The sequence below is a fragment of the Siphateles boraxobius genome, unplaced genomic scaffold (genome assembly GCF_051911475.1).
Source record: "Siphateles boraxobius isolate OS27281-9 unplaced genomic scaffold, OSU_SipBor_1 19, whole genome shotgun sequence".
In the NCBI taxonomy this organism is placed as follows: domain Eukaryota; kingdom Metazoa; phylum Chordata; class Actinopteri; order Cypriniformes; family Leuciscidae; genus Siphateles; species Siphateles boraxobius.
In genome coordinates, this window is record NW_027508799.1 from 6,132,760 (window position 1) to 6,152,750 (window position 19,991).

General features: G+C 39.3%; 1 protein-coding gene across 2 annotated transcripts in view; it reads right to left on the reverse strand.

Moving 5' to 3' along the window:
- LOC143742504 (uncharacterized) overlaps nt 1-19,991 on the reverse strand; it is a 41,586-nt gene that overhangs the window by 20,265 nt on the left and 1,330 nt on the right. The gene's annotated exons all lie outside the window — the stretch shown is intronic.

Sequence of the window (19,991 nt, forward strand, 5' to 3'; positions counted from 1 at the left end):
TTAATTATAGACAATCTCAATACTCCTGTTTATGTCTTAAATATTAGAAACACAGAGTCCTCTCTCAACTATGTTCAGATTTGCATAAAACAGTATGAATCCGTGTATCATTCGTTCAGTCATGTTTTGATTTAATATTGAAAGTAGAAAAATGAGAAAACAGTTCCTTTTTTGTTTTTTCATTTTTTCCAAAGAAACGAAAAACAAGAATTCAGCTTGATTTTCGTTTTGAGGTAGAAAAATTAATAAACAGCTTGAATATTCGAGTTCTACACGTGGGCGGGAATGAAACACCCCTTTCCTCTGATTTGTCAGCCGAAGATCAAACTGCGTCGTCATCAGTCCTTCCTCGGCCCTTCACAGCAGAATAAGAGTCCTCCGCTGCTGATGATGTGCGGATTCTTAACTCGTTTATTGCAACTACATTTCATCTTTTTCCTCATCAAACAACCAGACTAACGAATGACTCGACACAACCCGTACCGGGGAAGAGCCTACAGGGCTTTCTTCTGTGTAGATATAGCCTAAATTCACCTACGCTGGTATGGCAGGGTAAATGACGGCTGCTAGCATGGTCGCCCTCGCCCAGTAAGTTTTAAAAAATGGTATAATTAATTGTAAATTAAATAGTTTAAACACTAATATTAAAAGGAAAGAATAATTAATTGCCTATAATAGGCCTAACGTCATTCACGCATGAACTGTCATCAGCCTGACTATCTAACAACTAGAGAACGGAGAACAACATAGATATTAAAATGCATACTCTTCATTTTAATATGAGTATGAGTTTTATGATGTAGGCCTTGTGTTTCATTAAAATATATTAGCCTATAATCGGATGTGCGCTTGTGCGTGGTGCACCGGGTCATGTTAAGAGTAAAACACGCGCGTGTCACGTTGTAAAAAACGCATTTTATTTTTAACCTATTCAGAAATAGTTTAAAAGAAAGGTAAATAAAATACAAAATGAACATTATAAACACTATTAACCCTCTGGGGACGGATTGGGCGGTACCGCCCAAAATGACATACTTTTACAAATGTGTAATTATCTTAAAAACTATTAATGATAGAGAGGTGCGGCCTTTTATGCCGTCTTCCTCGGATTCCGCTGTAAACAGTGATAACAAACTTACCCGGCTTGTATATACACTTCCTTGTTGCGCAATACCAATACATCAAAGGCCAATGAAATCAATGTTGTTTGGCAGATTCACGAGCAACAACCAATGGAAAAATTGCCGATGGAGGAATATTTTTCTTACCCAATCAGAGGAAGGTTACCATGACGTATTCTAGCAAATCGGAGGACTCTGTAGCCTTGCAAGGGGTGGTACTATACACTATTACGCAAACAGCGTTGTGGCAGAGACCGCAGGAAGCGAACGGACGCGTCGAGTATAAACAAGGCTTTACGGAGCGAGAGCGCACAGAGATATGAGAGAGAGACAGAATAATTATAATATATATATATATATATACACATACATATTACATACACATACAATTATAGCATTATTTATTGTTTTAGCACTTTTATGATGGCAAGCAGTAAACGATTTACGGTGGAACAAGCTCTGGAACTATTACTGGAGAGTGACGAGGAGAAAGCATTGCTTAGAAAATTCTAAGCATTCCTAAGAAAAATACCTGGGACTATTTGTAAATAAAGTAAAATTTTTCATTGTTCTTTACACATTTTATTTAACAATTACACATGTCTGTCAAGCAAAGGCTTTGACAAATATATTTTTTGTTCAAAAACTGTTCACTATTGTTGTGTGATGTGTGATTTACAGAAAAATAAATGCCAAAAATCAAATTTCCGTTTTTGAAATTCTCTAGTTTATGGTACATTTTCACTCATAGTTCCTTTATGAGTGAAATATTACATGTGTGCTTATGTTAGCTTAGGGTCTTCTGAATCCATAGATACCAAACACATAGTGTTCCATCTCCATTACATATAGTTCATAAGCCCAAATGTAAAAATAGAGAAAACGGACCAAAAAGAGCTTAGTCCCCAGAGGGTTAATAACATGCTATGCCTATTTTACTTCCCCTTACTGTAGCCTATGTCAAATCTTTAAATGAATGGTATCCTATTCAGAAAACAAGAATAAAAAAAAATGTAGCCAAGTATAATAAAAAATATACATAGTAGCCTATCAAAATAGCCTATTGTGCCCTTTATTACAAACAACATTTAGCCTATTTTAAACACGAATCCTAAACTAATTTATTTGAATCAAAACTGAAACTGTACCGACGTTGGGCTCGCACCAGGTTCGCACATCTCTCATTCGGCCCGTTTCCATATTTGCAATGTAACATTTGGATGCTAACTATTAATGTAATGAAGGCTTCGTACTTCAGTCGAATCCTAATATAGACGAAGGCTAAATCCGCATCTTCAAGGGAAATGAGTTTGGAAGAACAGCAAGTTATGACTGACCGGCACAGTCTTTATATTGTACAAAAAAACGAATAAAATTAGGCAGAATAACTTTTTATATGTTTGGTTGACTGTTTTATTTTAATAATGAACAGGCTGCAGTGTCAAGTTTGTAATGCCAGAAGTGAACTGATAATATGTTGTTTAAGCGCGATGCGCTGGCGCCATCACTTGGATTTGTTTGTAGCGACAATGAGTCTTACATTAAATTAGCTCAAATTATATATAGGGAATTTAATAATCATGAATGATTAATATATTGCATATTACAGTTAAAATATCGAAGCTGAAAATAGATCGATTGGCAAAAATCACAGACAACGTAACCCTTAGAGAGACAACAAGAAACCACATCAATCAAATCAAATCAATAAACTATACTTGCGTATGGTTCTCGTTGTGTTGCTGAGGAACGCAGAGTCGTGTGTGTGTGTTTGTTCTTCGCCGCTATAGGCTTGTTCTCTTGTGTCTTCCGGGGCGAGCAGACTCGCGGGAGTTTTAAAGGTTCACCGAACATGAAGTTACCAAGGAAATAATTCAGAGTTTATCTCCCTCGTGGAAGGAGAGGTGAATATGAAAATAAAACTTAGTAAAGAAAGGAAAAGAAAAGAAACGCGGTGTAAAGCTCCCTAAGGAGCCATGGGACCGGAAACCTCTCACAGGGAAAGTGCTCTCTGAGAAACTTCTGTGTCAGTCTCTTATGGAGAGGAGGGGTTCATGCCTGCTTCGCCTTTAGTGAACCAATCATCTTAGAGCATCTCGAGCGGGAAAAGTTCTTCTTTGTCTTGTCAGGATAATTTATTATGGTATAACATTTTGTCATTTCTAGCCACAAAGATTGTACACACAGAACAATACATTTTACTGTAATATCCTATGTATGACTTGTTTAGTCAAAACAAGACGGTCAAACAGGTACCAAGATGGGCCGGAAAGAGTAGAAGAAACATAAAGTTACATTCATATGCAAAATTACACACATTTAATGTTCACTCACACGACTATAAAGCCATAATACCAGCTACCATGACCTAGGAAAGATCAAATTCATGTTTATACATTTCTTAAGTGGTTATACTTATAGAAAATATAAGATTGCAGAGTCTATTCCTCTTTCTTTATCAGAATTCAAGTGGGAGCTGTGATTCCCTTGGAATTCCTTTTGGGGGTCATAAAGTTTTATGACCTAGCAAGAGGGAGAGTTACAGAAGATGATCCTGTTAGGTAATCTTTCTTTAGAAATACACTTAAGATTTGAAGTTACAGACCAGTCTCCAATTACACCCATAGAATAAGACAAAACTAATTAGATATGCATGCATACAGGAAGGCCAGATACGATTCTGTGTTATATACATTAAGGACATTTCTATCCTAAATTGCACACAAAGGACGTTTGTGTGCGGGTATGTGTGGCGTGTGTGTGTGGGTATCCTTATGGTCAGCATCTGTCCATCCGTGGTGTGTACCACGTGAGGGTTTCGAGAACAACGGGGACCTGTTTCTTGATTGCGCAATGCGTCATAAATGGAGTTAATCAATGACCTGCTGGCAGACATTGGGGCACCATTTCACATGATTCAAGGTTTTGTGAATTAAACATATATGTGTTCATATTTGTTCAGTAGTGAAAGGAAAACAGGATTCGGTCAGTCGCTACATGTTCCTCGGCTGGGGAAATAACTTAATACTCTGTCGTTTAATACTTTGTCATTCCAAACAGTAAAATGTATATTTTAATTTGTGTACATTCAAAATGACTACAAAATGTCATGCCTTTGAAAAATAAAGAAAACAACACTTTGCGCTGCTTAAGCGCGTCTCTGTCTCATTGGACATCTTTCTGGCGCACACCATAAAATAAACCAAAATACAGCGATCAGCCTTTTTGGCGCGCCTACTTTTGAAAGTCAACATTTAGATTATCTTAAGTAAAATGCATTATAAGCCTAAATCACAGCGTGCTTATGATTAAAAACTTGACTTTACAGTCCGGAAAATAGCTAATTATTTCACGGACCCCCTGGCACTTGAGCACTGCTGTTGTACACAGAAGAAAGCTCTGTAGGCTCTTCCCCGGTACGGGTTGTGTCGAGCCATTCGTTAGTCTGGTTGTTTGATGAGAAAAAGATGAAATGTAGTTGCAATAAACGAGTTAAGAATCCGCACATCATCAGCAGCGGAGGACTCTTATTCTGCTGTGAAGGGCCGAGGAAGGACTGATGACGACACAGTTTGATCTTCGGCTGACAAATCAGAGGAAAGGGGCGTTTCATTCCCGCCCACGTGTAGAACTCGAATATTCAAGCTGTTTATTCATTTTTCTACCTCAGAACGAACAACGAAAATCAAGCTGAATTCTTGTTTTTCGTTTCTTTGGACAAAATGAAAAAACAAAAAAGGAACCGTTTTCTCATTCTCATTTCTCTACTTTCAATATTAAATTATAACACGACTGAACGAATGATACACGGATTAGTATGGAGAATTGTGGAGAATTTCAGTTATAATTTAAGCCCCATCATTTGTTGACTAGATGCTGCATTACTGTACGTTCACACCGCCGCCGACTTGAGCTTCCAAAGCTACCGGAAGTCATTCATTTTCAATGGAAGCTGGCTTCTCTCAGCTGCAAGGAGCGTCAAATCCATCGGTGTCGCGTTTTGGCCGTTTTGAGCGTCAATCAGAAAGTTGAAAGTAGCTCAACTTTATGGTAATGAACTAGGACGCGGTTCACCGGCAAGCAGCGGCAAAAGCCAGCAACCGATCGGAATATAGACGTCCTCCGCGCTGGCTGATTCCGGAGAAACACACGATGTAAACTTTCGTTCCTACCAAAACATTAGTTCAGATAAAACGGAGGAGAAGCTAATAGTGGCCGTTCCTGGGTTTCCTATCATTTATGATATGACGTTGTTTGCTTATAGGGACCAGTTACAAAAGAACGAGGCATGGGATAAAATAGCTGGGATAGTTTACATTTTTGTTCTTAAAGTTGAACTTATTTTAACTTGAATGAAGCGTTTTTTAAAACGCTATGACATGCGCGAGACGCGGCAAAAGACACAAAGCTCGAGCACACAGTCTAGCGTGTGTTTACATAGTTAAATAGAAAAGCAGTGAAGTGGAATGCAAAAACACCAATCTCATGTGAAATTTCATGTTGTGACACTTCTCTTCTCCCTGCTACGTCAGAGCGACCAAAGCGCCAACAAGCTTCCCCGTACTTTTTGACAAGCGTCCTTGACAGGGCGTCCAGAGCTTCTTTGTCGCTCAAGTCGGCGGCGGTGTGAACGTACGGTTAGTCGCACAAACAGCGCAAGCGGCTCGTGACAGAACACAGACTGACTGAATGACACTTTAATTTAAGTAGAACATCTTAAATGAAGATCGCTGAACTCCAGCTTGTCTGTGTTTTCAGATCATCCGCACTTCAGCAGTGTAGAGAGAGCGCGCGCATGGTTACCAGATACTATTGAAAAGACCGGGTAGAAAACATGTTCTTTTAACAGATTTGGGGTTTAAATTATTGAACTCTGGCATTTGTGGCCACAGCGGATTAAACCAACACTTTCCCATTTCCAGTGTTGGTTAGTAACGCGTTACTAGTAACGCATTACTGTAACGCAGTTACTTTTGACAGTAACTCATACTGTAACGCATTACTTTTTAAATAAATTAACTCCGTTACCATATGGTGCGTTGTCCGTTACTTTTTTAAATTAATTAATTTTGGCTGAAGTGTAGCCTACAGCCTAACCTGTTTGCAGCAGCGACGCATTGTAGGATTGGTGGTAGGGTTGCTTGTCACCCGTCCCTTAAAATACGGAATTGTCCCATATTTACAAGTAAAATGATGCGCCCCGTATCAAATCAATAAGGGAAGCGATTTGTCCCGTATTTTACATAAGGCCCCCACATAGCCTAGTTGGATAAAAACAAAAGGATTTATTATACTAATAGCAAATAGCCTATAAACAAATCAATTTCACAATAATGTTACATTATGATTAGAATCAAATGAATTTTGTCCATTTTCTAAGCTTAGAAAATGCACATTTATAAGGGCTGAATTTTATAGGCCTAAAATATTTAGTAATTCTGTGAATTACACTGCGCAAACCAAAATAATACTACCCACCGGTTGAAGAAGGGTTGGCTCTCAGTCTCCACAGAACAAAATATTTATTGTATTTTATTTTTAGTGTTCGCATTTATGAGGAAGAAACAATGTTACGGACGTGACAGTTCTCCGTACGTGAGCGCTCTGAAAGCGGCACTAAAATATGCTTTAAAACTTTCACAGAGACATCAAACAGAAAGCACAAAACCTTTCTTTAAAGTGAATTTCGTTTTGTATTAATTGTATCTTAATTTTAATCAATGTTTCATCAACCAATTGCCTGGATTTAATAAATAAGAAGTAAATATAGCAGACGATAGATAATCATGAAACGGAGGCGCCAGCGCGTGAACTGGAGCTCGTCTCATAAATGAACCGAAACTCGGCGTATAAGGTAACCTACTTGCCTCACAGACATGTCTACTTTTAAACAGAACAATTCAAAACGAAAGAAAACAGACTACAGACTGCTTTCTGCTTATGTAATCCGTAAGAAATGTGCATTTCTCTCTGGCGCGTCTACTGCAAAGATCGCGAGTCAGCATAGCGAGTCACCTCAGAAATCCTTGTGATATATTCAGTTTGTCCTGGTCTGACTTAAACAGAAAGTAGTTTTTAAACACTATTTTATTTAAGTCATTTTTGTGTTTGTGTAGACCAGGGGTCTCCAACCTTTTTTCATTTGAGAGCTATTTTTTTTAAAAAGATAGTGGCCGAGAGCTACTCATGTAATACAATACTTTAATCTCTTAAATAATGTCTCATAACTCTCATATTAACAACTATCTAAACTGTTTTAGACCTAAAAGAGTTTTTGTAGGCCCATATATGTCACCCTTAAATGTCAGAGAAAAGAACAGAATCAGAGATACATTTTTTTAAATAAAATTGTACTTCGCATATTATACTGTAAAAACAAAACATAATTATAGTTGATTTTATAGTGCATCTTAACTAGAGATGAAATGGCATGGAAATTTCATTTCATGATTATGGTGACCAAAATGATCACGGTTATCACAGAATCCTTTTCAAAAAGTACTAATACTACACAATAAAATCAATTCACCAAGTTGTATGTCGAAAACCAGCAAATAACAAATATAATTAGCATTAATATGCACTTTTTGTTTACATAAACATTAAAATAACAACATTAAAAATGATGGCCAGATTTTAAAGGAGTACTGGACATGTTATCTACTAGTATGTAGCCTACAAGTTCAAATCAAGTTTTTACAAAAAAGATTTATAAAAAGAAACCTTGCATATTTCAGCCTTTTAATCATTTTTATAAAAAGAATGAGTCAAAAAAGATAAATTTCTGACGTTTACAATGCACATTAGCTTATCTTTTATTATTAATGGTAAAATTCGGTCCGATTTTCCCGTGGCGTCTGTCGTTGCTATGCAACCACGCACAGCGCTCTACACAATGACAAAGAAGTTTTAGTAGGCTAGCTAATGAATTTTTTCATCTCACTGCGCCTGGAAAAAATGAGCGCGTCGCTTCAATTATGAGCTTCCTACATTTGAAATAACGAACTTGAGCGCGCAAAAGACGCATATGTGAACGGCCCCTTGGCGAGCTACCTCCAATCAGTCCACGAGCTACTGGTAGCTCGCGAGCGACGTGTTGGAGACCCCTGGTGTAGACCATAACGCATAAAAGAACATTAATGGGAACATTAAAGAATGTTTTTAAAGAAGTTACTTTTAACAGTAATGCATTACTTTTTGGTGTAAGTAATCAACAAAGTAATTGAGTTACTTTTTGAATGAAGTAACTAGTAACTGTAACTAGTTACTATATCTTAGTAACTAGCACAACACTGCCCATTTCAGACGACAAACTAGGCTAGGTTACTATCTTGTTCTGTACCTCACTAGCCTAGTAACCATAGGAACGGGTGCGCACGCTTTCACGCTTTTTCTGCTATTACATGAGTGTGAGATGCACTCAAAACTGCATGAATTTTTAATCAGCCTACATTAGTAACAGTTCATTTTGTTACAGTAAAGCATTGAACTTAATCCTAGGAAAGGCAAGAAAAATATAAGACCTTTGTAACGAAATCCAAGACTATCAAATTTAAGACTTTTTCAATGCTTTTAAGACTCCGTGGGTACCCCGTTTTGTCAGTCAAGAGTGAGGCAAAATGGGTGAAGTGAGGTGAAATCTGACTCCTGCTGCTGATTTGTGCTGTGACTCTTGTTAAGAATTGAGTTGAAAGTTGAGTTGAGAGAATTGAATGCTGAATTGAGGAGACATATTCAGTTTTTAATTGTAGTGTCTGTTTCTCTAACTGAACTAAATTATTTTTATTAGTATAAAATAGGGATGTGACGGTGAGGATATTTTCCCACCGGTTAATCGACGTGTGACAACACCGGTAATACCGATATCACCGGCGGGGGCTTTTAAATCACTAATTTAAAGGCAAACGTAAAATGCGCGCGTTTGCACAGGCATGCATAATTGGTGGTAGTGCGGAGCAACACTGTTTTGTTAGTGTGCGCTGAATTGGTGCTAATTTGAAAACAAAGCTAATTTTTTTATGTACTTTGCTTATAAAAAGCTGGTGCAGCAGTGTGCACTTCACTTTTAAATTAGCATCAATTCATCCTTTGCATGGAGTTTGATGCGATCTGACAAATCAAAATCCACCATATTTTGTCCGACAAAGCAGTCAGGAGAGTTAGATTAACGTTGGTGGATTCGAACTTGACTTTAACTGAGGCAATCTCTCACGTCACGACACATTAGAGCCACAAAACGGTAGGCCTATTTATGGTTTGATTTTATTTGACTGACCAAATTTGAAAGTTGAGACTTTGATTCATATTAAATATTACCTGATCGGTCCTGTCTGTCAGCGCGTTGTCAGTGTCCTAATGGTGTGTTCACACCGAGCGCGAATTTAATTATTTGCGCAAGTAGATTAAATACAAAGTCAATGCAAAGACGCAAATGATGCGAATTGGGCGACGAGTTTGCCGCGAGCGTCTTCCGCGCAAGTTGAAAAAATTGAACGCGAGCGAATGTTCAAGCGTCTAACTAGACGCGATAAACGCGTATTTGACGCTCTATTCACGTTCGGTGTGAACACACCATTACTGTGCGTTCACACCGGACGCGAATAGCGCGTCAAATTCGCGTCTACCGCGTCTAGTTTGACGCTTGACCACTTTGTGTTAATTCTAAAACTTTTGAAACTTTCGCCTCTGACGCGCGTAAATTTCGCTTCAAACTTTTTGTTTTTAAAAACAAAAGTTTGAAGCGAAATTTACGCGATTCAGGCGAAAGTTTCAAAAGTTTCGAACCCCGTTGGCGGCCATCTTTTACAAGATGTCTGTTGTTGATGGGTCATTTATCGAGAGAGTCACCACTCTGTATTTGCTCTGGAGAGCAGAACAGCGGCGTAGGGATCATCATCGCCGTATTTGGGTCCACCAAACCCTTCGGAGGCGTACCCAGTTTGGCGAGTTTCACCATTTCAGGGCTCCAGACTAACTTTTTTCACCTCCGTCCTGGAACCATCCTGAAAAACAATTTGAACCGTCCTAAAGTGAATGTCAACCGTCCCAAAATAAAAATTTTGATCTACTGTAGATTTAGTCGGCTAAAATCTTATTGTATTTCATCGACTAAAACTAGACCAAAACTAAAACAATTCAGATGACTAAAATATAATGGGTTTAGTTCAATTGTAATGCATTAATTTAGAATGTCTCTAAAATTCCGGAGAAACATCTATTAACCTGTTAATATGAATGATTTTAAAGTGTGAACATGCAAGATACAGATTTAACTACTGTGACTTAAAAAAATATATTAAAATTAAATAAAACCACTTTTCCTAAAGTAGAACAATCTTCTTTTCAATGAATGATTTATGCATTCTTTATAACTACTTGCATACATCATTCTTTATTATATCAAGCAGCAGACATATTTATTTGTATGAATTAAATATAGTGAATCCTTATTAAAGCTATTAACGAGGAGTGAATCCTTTTCTCTTTCCAATCCAATTACACTGATGCACATCCGATAGACTCACAACTGTTTAAGACATAACCAACATAGTTTACGTGAATACTCTCCAAAACGGACATTTCGACATAATGTTGTGTGTATTTGTCCATTCAGACACAAAAGAGAGCTCAATTCAGTACTCGTGCACTGTATAGGTGTCTATGTGCATGGCTGCACGCTTCGGGTCGAGTGTGTGCGTACAGAAAACCGTACCGAATAGAGCTCTTTATTCTCGTCGTCACTCTTATTCAGATGTATGTCTGCTCTACTCATTCTCCCAGACGTTTACATTTTTTAACGTTTCATGAGACATGCAGCGCATGTACAAATGTGCGCATCTACTAAACACGCAGGACATCATTTCTGACTGGATCGCTTCCCAAATCATCACTATCTAACATTTTTGTCTAGTTTTTATTCGTTGACGAAAATGTCAATAGAATTTTGTCATAGTTGTTGTCATTCAAAACTAGTTTTTATTTACTTACCGTCTCGTTTTCGTCTGTGAAAAAATGTCGTTGATGAAAATAAACGAAATTAACACTGCACTAATAACAGGGACTGTCCCCAGAAAACGTGAAAGTCTGGTCACCCTAAATTAGACTGACTAAGAAAAAAAGACCTCAAATATATTGAAATCTAAATGTATGCTTTAGCTAATATACACACACATAGCCGGGGTACCGCCCGTTAGCTAGCTAACGTTAGTAAGTTAGTAGCAAGCAGTTAGCAGCAAGCAGACTGTTTCAATCCAATGATGAAGGAGATGCAGGGCCGTCTTGGTGCTCGATCTGTTTTACCTTACCGTTGTTTAACCAGCGCAACATATTTGCGATGTCATTAAGCCATTTGATAGATGTACCGCGTAACAAATCTCCGGGTGAGTAGCCGGCCAGTGATAGTAACTATAGTAACAGCATGAAGACGCGTACCTTTGTATTCAGCACTTGGTCAGTCTATTTTGGCATTTTCTAAGTAAGTTTGCCTAATAGGCTAGTAATAAATGAACACGCATACAAAAATGTCTTTCGTCCTGTAGGCGTCCTGGAGAATATTTCCGTTTGTCCTAAACACATTTTCTATCGTCCCCAGGACGATAGGACGCCGTTAGTCTCGAGCCCTGCCATTTGCTCCAGGATCTGCGCCTGGATTACGGCCGCTTTCAGCGGTACTTCCGCCTGTCCCGTGCCCAGTTCAATGACCTGCTGTCCCGCATCGGAGCGAGGATCACCCTCGCCCTCACCCACCTAATCTGTAATTTATTTTTGTTTTGATGATAAATGGAGCTAGCCTAGGCTACTACAAAAGTGATTAAACTGTCCTGTGTTTTTTTCCCTCACACGAACTATGTTCTTGCACTAAAGTATGTTGGTTCTCTTTACATTAGAATAATAATAATGTTTCATATAATCTAGATTAGATATGGAATAAATAGTATACAAAATGAATGTCTCATTTATTAAAATCAAGTTTTTATGTGGTAAAATATTTACTTCACCACGTGACAGCAGCAAGCTGGCTCCTGATTGTTTAACGTGGCGCGAATTTGACGCAGAAGTTCAGATTTTTCAACTCGGCCGGCAGATGCGAATTCGAACGTGTGAATGCACAAAAAGCACTAAATAAATAATTCGCGCGGAACGCGCCAGACGCTCAATTCGCGCCATTCGCGTGAACTTGACGCGCGAATGAGGCGAATTCGCGTCTACCGCGCCACGCTCTATGCCTCATTCGCGCCGCAGGAATTTTTTACCCGCGTAAAGCCTTGTTTATAGACCCCTTTTCAGTTGGTAAACATGGTGACGTTTTTCTGTGGGCGGAGCTTAGGTGGTTGCAGAACGATCCCTCTGGCCGCTTCCCTAACGTTAGTTTGCAAGTTTTGTTAGCTTGTTTTTTAACAATGACTGGAGAAAATCCGATTTTATCTTAATGTGCAAGGTCACTCACTGTCCAGGACCGCGATTGTTATTTGCAAAAGTTAATTTTAACAGACGGAGCCAGATTGGCTGACCCATACACGCTCAGGCAATGGATTGACGATCTGACAGGATTAACGTTAACGCTAGGCTCAGTCCTACACCTATCCGATAGAGAAACCGAGCGTAAAGACATACTGGGGTCATATAAATCTTTAGATGCCTATAACTATGTGATGAATGGTCATGTACAAGACTTGTGTGGTACGATCCGCAGTTCTGCCTAGCCAGCGCCAAGAAGACGTCAATGTAAAGAGTGACATTACGGTGCAATTTTAATGATGTGAATATTTTCTAGAAATAAAAATTCCAGATACAGCATATTCATTTTTCATTGATTCTTGCATCCAAAAACACAACAAGATGACATTTAATAATAATAATAATAATTTAAGCTCCTTATTATGTAGCCGAATCTGTGCTGGTTTGTATTGGCCGCCTGCAGTTTTCCCTTTGTTTTGCCTCCAGCTAGCGCCGTGACGTAATTGTGACGTCGGCTCGAAATTGGTCTATACTCGACGTGTACGCACGAGCGCGAGTCTCCGCTGACTGCGCGCGCACCTCTCCAAACGGACGAGGCGTTTATACTTGACGCGCTCGCCGTTGTGCTATTATGTGAAACGAAAGGGGGCGACTCGGAGTAATTCTTCTCTAAACCACCAGGAATCAGCAGTGAAGAAGTAGTTTGCCGTTTATTAGTAGTTTATTAATAGCTGATTCATATTAAAAGAGTAATAAATGCAGTAGGTTTATTGTACTTTTTTGTACAAACTAGTTAAACAACTGAAGCCTTATTGAAGAGTGTTTAAACCTTAATTTCATCAGCAGAGCTTACTTCTGCTTTTGTAGGCTTATTTTGTACATCTATGCAGTTACTTTAAACAAGTGCAAACTGGGTCCTTAATGCAAATGTGATCCTATTCACAAAATGAGAGGCTTTTATGGTCGCCCATCAATCCAAATGTATCTGTGTATAGAAGGATCATAAACATGCTGGTACAGACGTATCAGTTCGGCCAGATTCGGCTCGAAGTCGTTCATCTTCGGATGCGGCGCCGCGCGCTATGTTACAAAAAGTGCCGTGCATACCGGCAGGCGAAGCGCGAGGGTCTTGCGCACCCAACGCGCACGACCGCCCACACCGCAATGACGTCATTTTGCCGCGCGCACCTTCGCGCTCTTGTGGACGCGTCGAGTATAAACAAGGCTTTAAGCCTTGTTTATACTCGACATGTCCGCAAGAGCGCGAGTCTCTGCTGACTGCGCTCGCACCTCTCCAAACGGACGAGGCGTTATTATTTGACGCGCTCGCCGTTGTGCTATTCTGTGAAACGATGGGGGCGACTCGGAGTAATTCTCCTCTAAACCACCAGGAATCAGCAGTGAAGAAGTAGGTTGTCGTTTATTAGTAGTTTATTATTTGCTGATTCATTTTAAAGGAGTAATAAATGCAGTAGGTTTATTGTACTTTCACTGCTTGTAAACTAGTTAAACAACTGAAGCCTTATTGAAGAGCGTTTAAACCTTAATTTCATCAGCAGGGCTTACTTCTGCTATTGTAGGCTTATTTTATAAATATAAGCAGTTACTTTAGACAAGTGCAAACTGGGTGCCACGCCGCGCGCTATGTTACAAAAAGTGCCGTGCACACCGCCAGGCGAAATGGGGTCTTGCGCACCCAATGCGCACGACCGCCCACACCGCAATGACGTCATTTTTGCCGCGCGCACCTTCGCGCTCTTGCGGACGCGTCGAGTATAAACAAGGCTTAACGCGTCTTTGCATTGACTTAACATTGAAATCACTCGCGCTAGACGCTCTATTCACGTCCGGTGTGAACGCACCATAATAGGCTACGTGAGTTGCACGTATAAAATGAAGTTAAGGAACAAACATGATCCATCAGGAAACGCCATAGATCGCTGAATTTCACTGCACTTCATGAAGAGTTTTTCTTTTGCGTGAAGAAACCGCTCGCCGGAGATGTGTTAAAAGATAGCGGAGTGCATTCATGATTATTAGGCTACCGGTATAATAATCATCCTGGCTCCGTGTCTGAGTGAGTAATTTACTCTCTTACCTTTGTTCTTTGATTAACATTAGTGACACTTTAAGACCAGCCGCTGCTGGCAGAGACGCGATCTGACAGGCGTCCGATTTTCTCACAAATCTCAACGTTAATTTAAGACTTTATTTAAATCATTTAATACTGCTCTTATGAGGACACTCGACAAAACGGACATTTGGCATAATTTGTGTGTTATGGTTTGTTCAAGCCCAAAAGAGAACTCGATACTGACGCCCGTCTTTCCTGTGGGTCGTGTGTGTGTGTGTAATAGGCAGGACTTATAGCGCGGTGTCTTGTCGCGCTTAAAAGCATTCACATTAATAAGAGCGTGATCATATAACGCTAGTCAACGGGTGACAGAAAAAAACGTATACTGCGTAATTGCGTTAAATATTTTAACGCTTTAAAAATATTTTTTTTTTTTTTTTTTCACCGCGGTGTCGCGGTGGGCAAGTGATGAAACCGGTGTTTGCGACTGAACACCGTGAAACACCGGAAACACCGACTACCATAGCAAGCCTACTGTAAAAAAATCTAAATGGTGAACAAGTGATGTAACCTGTGTTGCGGCTGAACTACGGTGACTTGGTCAACACCGACTATCCCAGCAAGCCTACAAGCTTTGAGTGCAGGCAAGGACACGTTCAAGCTGCACGCGGTGCAGTTGGAGTTGGAGGCCGTGGAGAAGCAGATCCGTGACCAGCTAGACCAACCTGTGCACCCAAAACGTGATCATTCCAGCCCTCCTTCATTCCGGTACCGACACTCCACAGGCTCTGGGTGCTTCAGCAGTGAAGATGCAAGCCAGGCCCTGGGCGAGGACTCTCCCGCAGTCTTCGAGATCTCCACTCGGAACCACTTCACCGCTCTTTGCGAGACAGAATGCGACGCTGTGGTAATCGGAGAATCCTCCGTCCGGCACGTCCATGCTACCTCAGGTGCTTTCCTGGTGCTTGTGTTCTCGATGTCACTGCGAAGGTACCCGCAACCCTGAATGGTGACGAGAGCATCAGAGCTGTCGTGCTGTACGAGGGGGGCATAAACATCAGGCTCTGGCAGACGGAGGAGCTGAAGAGAGACTTCAGGAGCCTGATCGGGACGGACACAGCACATCACCCATGATAAGGATCATTGTGTCCGCTTCCCATGTACCGACGAGGACATGATAGTTTTAGTAGATTATTTGCTCTAAATGAATGCTTAATTTCTAAGTGTAATGAACAGAAACTGCTCTTTGTAAATAATTGGAATCTTTTCTGGGAGTGACCTAGGCTCTTTCGGTGCAGATGGCCAGCATCCCAGCAAAATCAGAGCGGATCTTCTGTTGGACAACATTTACAAGACGCTACACACTGTTTGACCTGTAAGTCTTTGTTCTACCCACTTAATTGGTAGAAGTGCGAGTGTGGTACATTCTATAGAGACAGTCTATTCCCACAATTCTATAGGAATCTAGAAAAATTCTGATCATGATGAAAACTAATGAACAATGAAAACTAATGAACAAAAACTATTTCTAAAGCTAGGACTCCTAAACATTACATCGCTTACACCTAAGGTGGTTAAAGTAGTTGTTCACTTTAAATCATGGGGTAATTTTGATTTTACTCACCCTCAAGCCATCCTAGGTGTATATGACTTTCTTTTTTCAGATGAATACAATCGGAGTTATATTAATAAACACCCTGATGCCTCCGAGCTTGATCCATTATAAACGAACTCCACACTGCTCCGGAGGGTTAATAAAGGCCTTCTGAAGCAAAGCAATGAGTTTTTGTAAGAAAAATAATTATATTTAAAACAAATAGCTTCCGGCCAAACAAACATTTGGATTTTGCGGCGCATTACCTTCAAAAGTAAAGATGATGGGAGAAAATGAAGACTCTTATGTCCACTCTTACATCCAACAATAGAACCCCGGGATTGCTTACGAGACATTGTCACTACAGCTGCTCGAGTATGAGTCACACTGCTCAGAAAATCAAAATGGCATGTCTAATGAGACTGCTTTTGGTTCAATGGCGATTCAAATAAAAGGAGAGGGTGGATTTTTACTGATAGTTGATTGGTGCACAAAAGAGTTTAAAATACAGAGAGCGAAACCATATGAATACAGAACACTACAGACCATGTTGCCATATCATTATAAAGTAATTCATTTGTTGACTAGATGCTGCATTAGCAGATAAAGTACAGAAGTATGTTTGCCGTCGAGGCTGTGAGGACTCTAACATTAGTACCTCAAGCGGTTAAAACAAAGTGACAAAAAAACAAGCAGACCTGACCCAAATATTTAATGTCACAATTGTTACCATCTATTTGCATTAGTTTATATCCAGCTGGTCACTTTTATGCATTCATTAGCCAGCGAAGTTGCATATTTAAAGCTAGTGACGTGATTGTTTTCTCAACATTGATATGTTCATGTAGCCGACAGAAACATAAACAAATCAGAAACGCATTCAATTCAATTCTTTATTACTGCAATACATATTGTTATTTTGATTAGATAAACATCAAGTGTTCTAATGTAGAAGCAAATAAAGTGAGAGATACATGTATTATACATTTATGCAATTTTATTGCTCTGGCCGTTGCAGATATTTGAGGATGGCCATCTTTCAACATAGCAGACTCTTTGGATTTAAATGAAATGGTAACACTTTACAGTAAGATAAAATTTTTAGCATTAACTAAGGTTAATAAATGTTGTAGTATTGTCCATTGTAGTTTGTTAATGTCAACATTTACTGATACATTTTAAATTGACTTTAAATTTTTAATTTATCTATGAACTAACATGAATGATCAAGTTAAAATTGTCTTGCTCAAATATTAATACATGCATTAAAAAAAAATGTATATTGCATATAGTTCATGAAAGCTAGCTAATACATCCCTGTTAACAAATGGGACTTGCAAAGTGTTACCTATGAAATTTACCTATGTTTCTAGGTTATAGCTAAAGAAACATGTAATATTTTAATGTTCAAATTATTTTCTGTAGAATTCGTTCTGTAGAACTTCTAATTTTACTATATTTATTTAATTTAGCACATTTCAGTTCAGCACTGTTTTACTTGGAGTGTTATGTTTTTTTTTTTATCCAGTATCCATTTTAAAAATATCGGTTGATTAATGGGTTATCAGCACGTACGGTCAAACCTAAACATCGGTATCTGTAAAATCCACTATCGGTCGCCCTCTAATTTTTATCATTGTAGTGTGATTATGTTCACACACTGCCAACACAATTATGTCCAAACACGATTTATGTCCAAGCACTTGAGGCCATACCCCGTCAATGTCTCCCCAAATTGACCCATCTGGCTAGGCCTTACTGTTTGGTCTGCACAATCAGTTTTATGGCAGAATAATAACAATTATAATAATACAAATATTATTATTATTATTATTATTATATAAAGAATCACGCTCTGCGCTTTAAATCCTAATAAAGAAAAACAATGTTTGGGTAGATCTAACACTAATATTCAGAAATACTACAGAATCTGAATAAAGAAATCAATGTAAAATAACACTGGATAGTCTTTTAGTCCTGTATAAATTAAATACATAGGTTTTTAATCCGGATTTCTTTTTTTTCTTAACATAAAATGACAAACACATTAGGCTGCTGTCACTTTAAGAGGTAGTGCATGGATCCATTATACTGTTACGTTTTCTATCTCAACTGTATACGTTTATTTAAGACATAACCGACATGGTACGACTTTAAAAGACGTGCAAATAATAAACTTTAGTGATATCGCCCAGCCCTAGTAGTGCAAGTGACAATTTCGTCAACTGTCGAAATGCGAGAATCTGGTATTGCCACTGGCAGCACGCTTGCCTTGTGCAGATGCAATATGTTATGCATGTTGATTGTATGCTATGCACGTTGATTGTATGTTATGCATGTTGATTGTATGTTATGCATGTTGATGTTAAGCACATTGAGAGAGAGAGAGAGAGAGAGAGAGAGAGAGAGAGAGAGAGAGAGAGAGAGAGAGAGAGAGAGAGAAAGATGCTGCAAGATTAATCATATCGCAATTAAGATGTCAAGCCTATGGAATTATATGGCGCAAAATGCTGCAATTTTATATGAAATAAATTAGGGCTGTTAATGCAATTAACACAGCATCTGTTATTTTTTTGTCATCCTTTGGCTAGTGTTTCATGATCCGGCTCTTATTCGTGCGAATGCTTTTAAACCATTCATGCACAAGTCAAAAAAGACCAGTATCATGCACATGTACAGACCACGCTATACAATACAAAAATACATAAGAATTATAAGAATATAAGAATACAGTTATCTTACGCGCTTGAACGAACAATAACACACACAATTATGCCAAAAGGTTGTTTTGTTGAGCATCTTCATAACATAAGAGCAGTCTTATGATGGATTTCAGAATTATCACTAATCTGTGTGTGCATTTTGCTTTAGAACCAAACAAGTTGACTCATGAAACCATTTGTTTATTATATCGCAATCGCAATATTGACCTTAATAATCGCAATATGACATTTTCCCCAAATCGTGCAGCCCTACGCTGAAGCACCATTTAATTTCGATTAATTGTGTAGCCCTAGCAGACATGCCCCTTCAAAACTCTCTGAGAAATCAGGAGTGTTCAAGTTGTTGAGCTGTTCAACCCACACGACACAGCGTGATTGATCCCCAACAGGAGGTAACGCACTACACGAGTTGACAACTCTGTCACCCAACGATTCTATCTTGTCTACAAATCTGTCTAAGGTCTATCTTGACACGAAACAGCACGCGCGCCAATACACAGCGAAGAACAACACAACACGCGAATATGGATGTCAGACAGAAAATAGTGCTGCAAACAGTTTGCACGATGATTTGCTCTGAGAAAAAACGCAAAAAAAGAAAAAATAAGAGAGTATGGGCGAAAGAGTGGATCTGCATACGCGAAGAGCAGGTCTGTGCTACAGAGAGAGTTGGAGGTGAGTACAGCATGTTTATATCGGAGATGTAGCTGCATGTTTATGTTTAGCTGACAGCAAAAATCATGTATTTACCCGGTGACCTCAACAAATGCCTTGCTGTGATTGACTGTTGCTCATGACATCAGTGAGATTGAGTCGTGCGACAGCTCTGGATATCTAGCATGCTAGATATTTTTCTAGGCTCGGCGACGCGTCTGCGAGGGTCTTTGATGCGTTGTTGGCTCTTTCATACTAACAGATTGGCGAGCGTTCATCACCCGCTAATCCCTCGCGATCTGCACGCGATAACACCCTGACCTGTCGGCGAGCTCAACGATTTGCAAATCGGGCTTAAATCGGGCTTA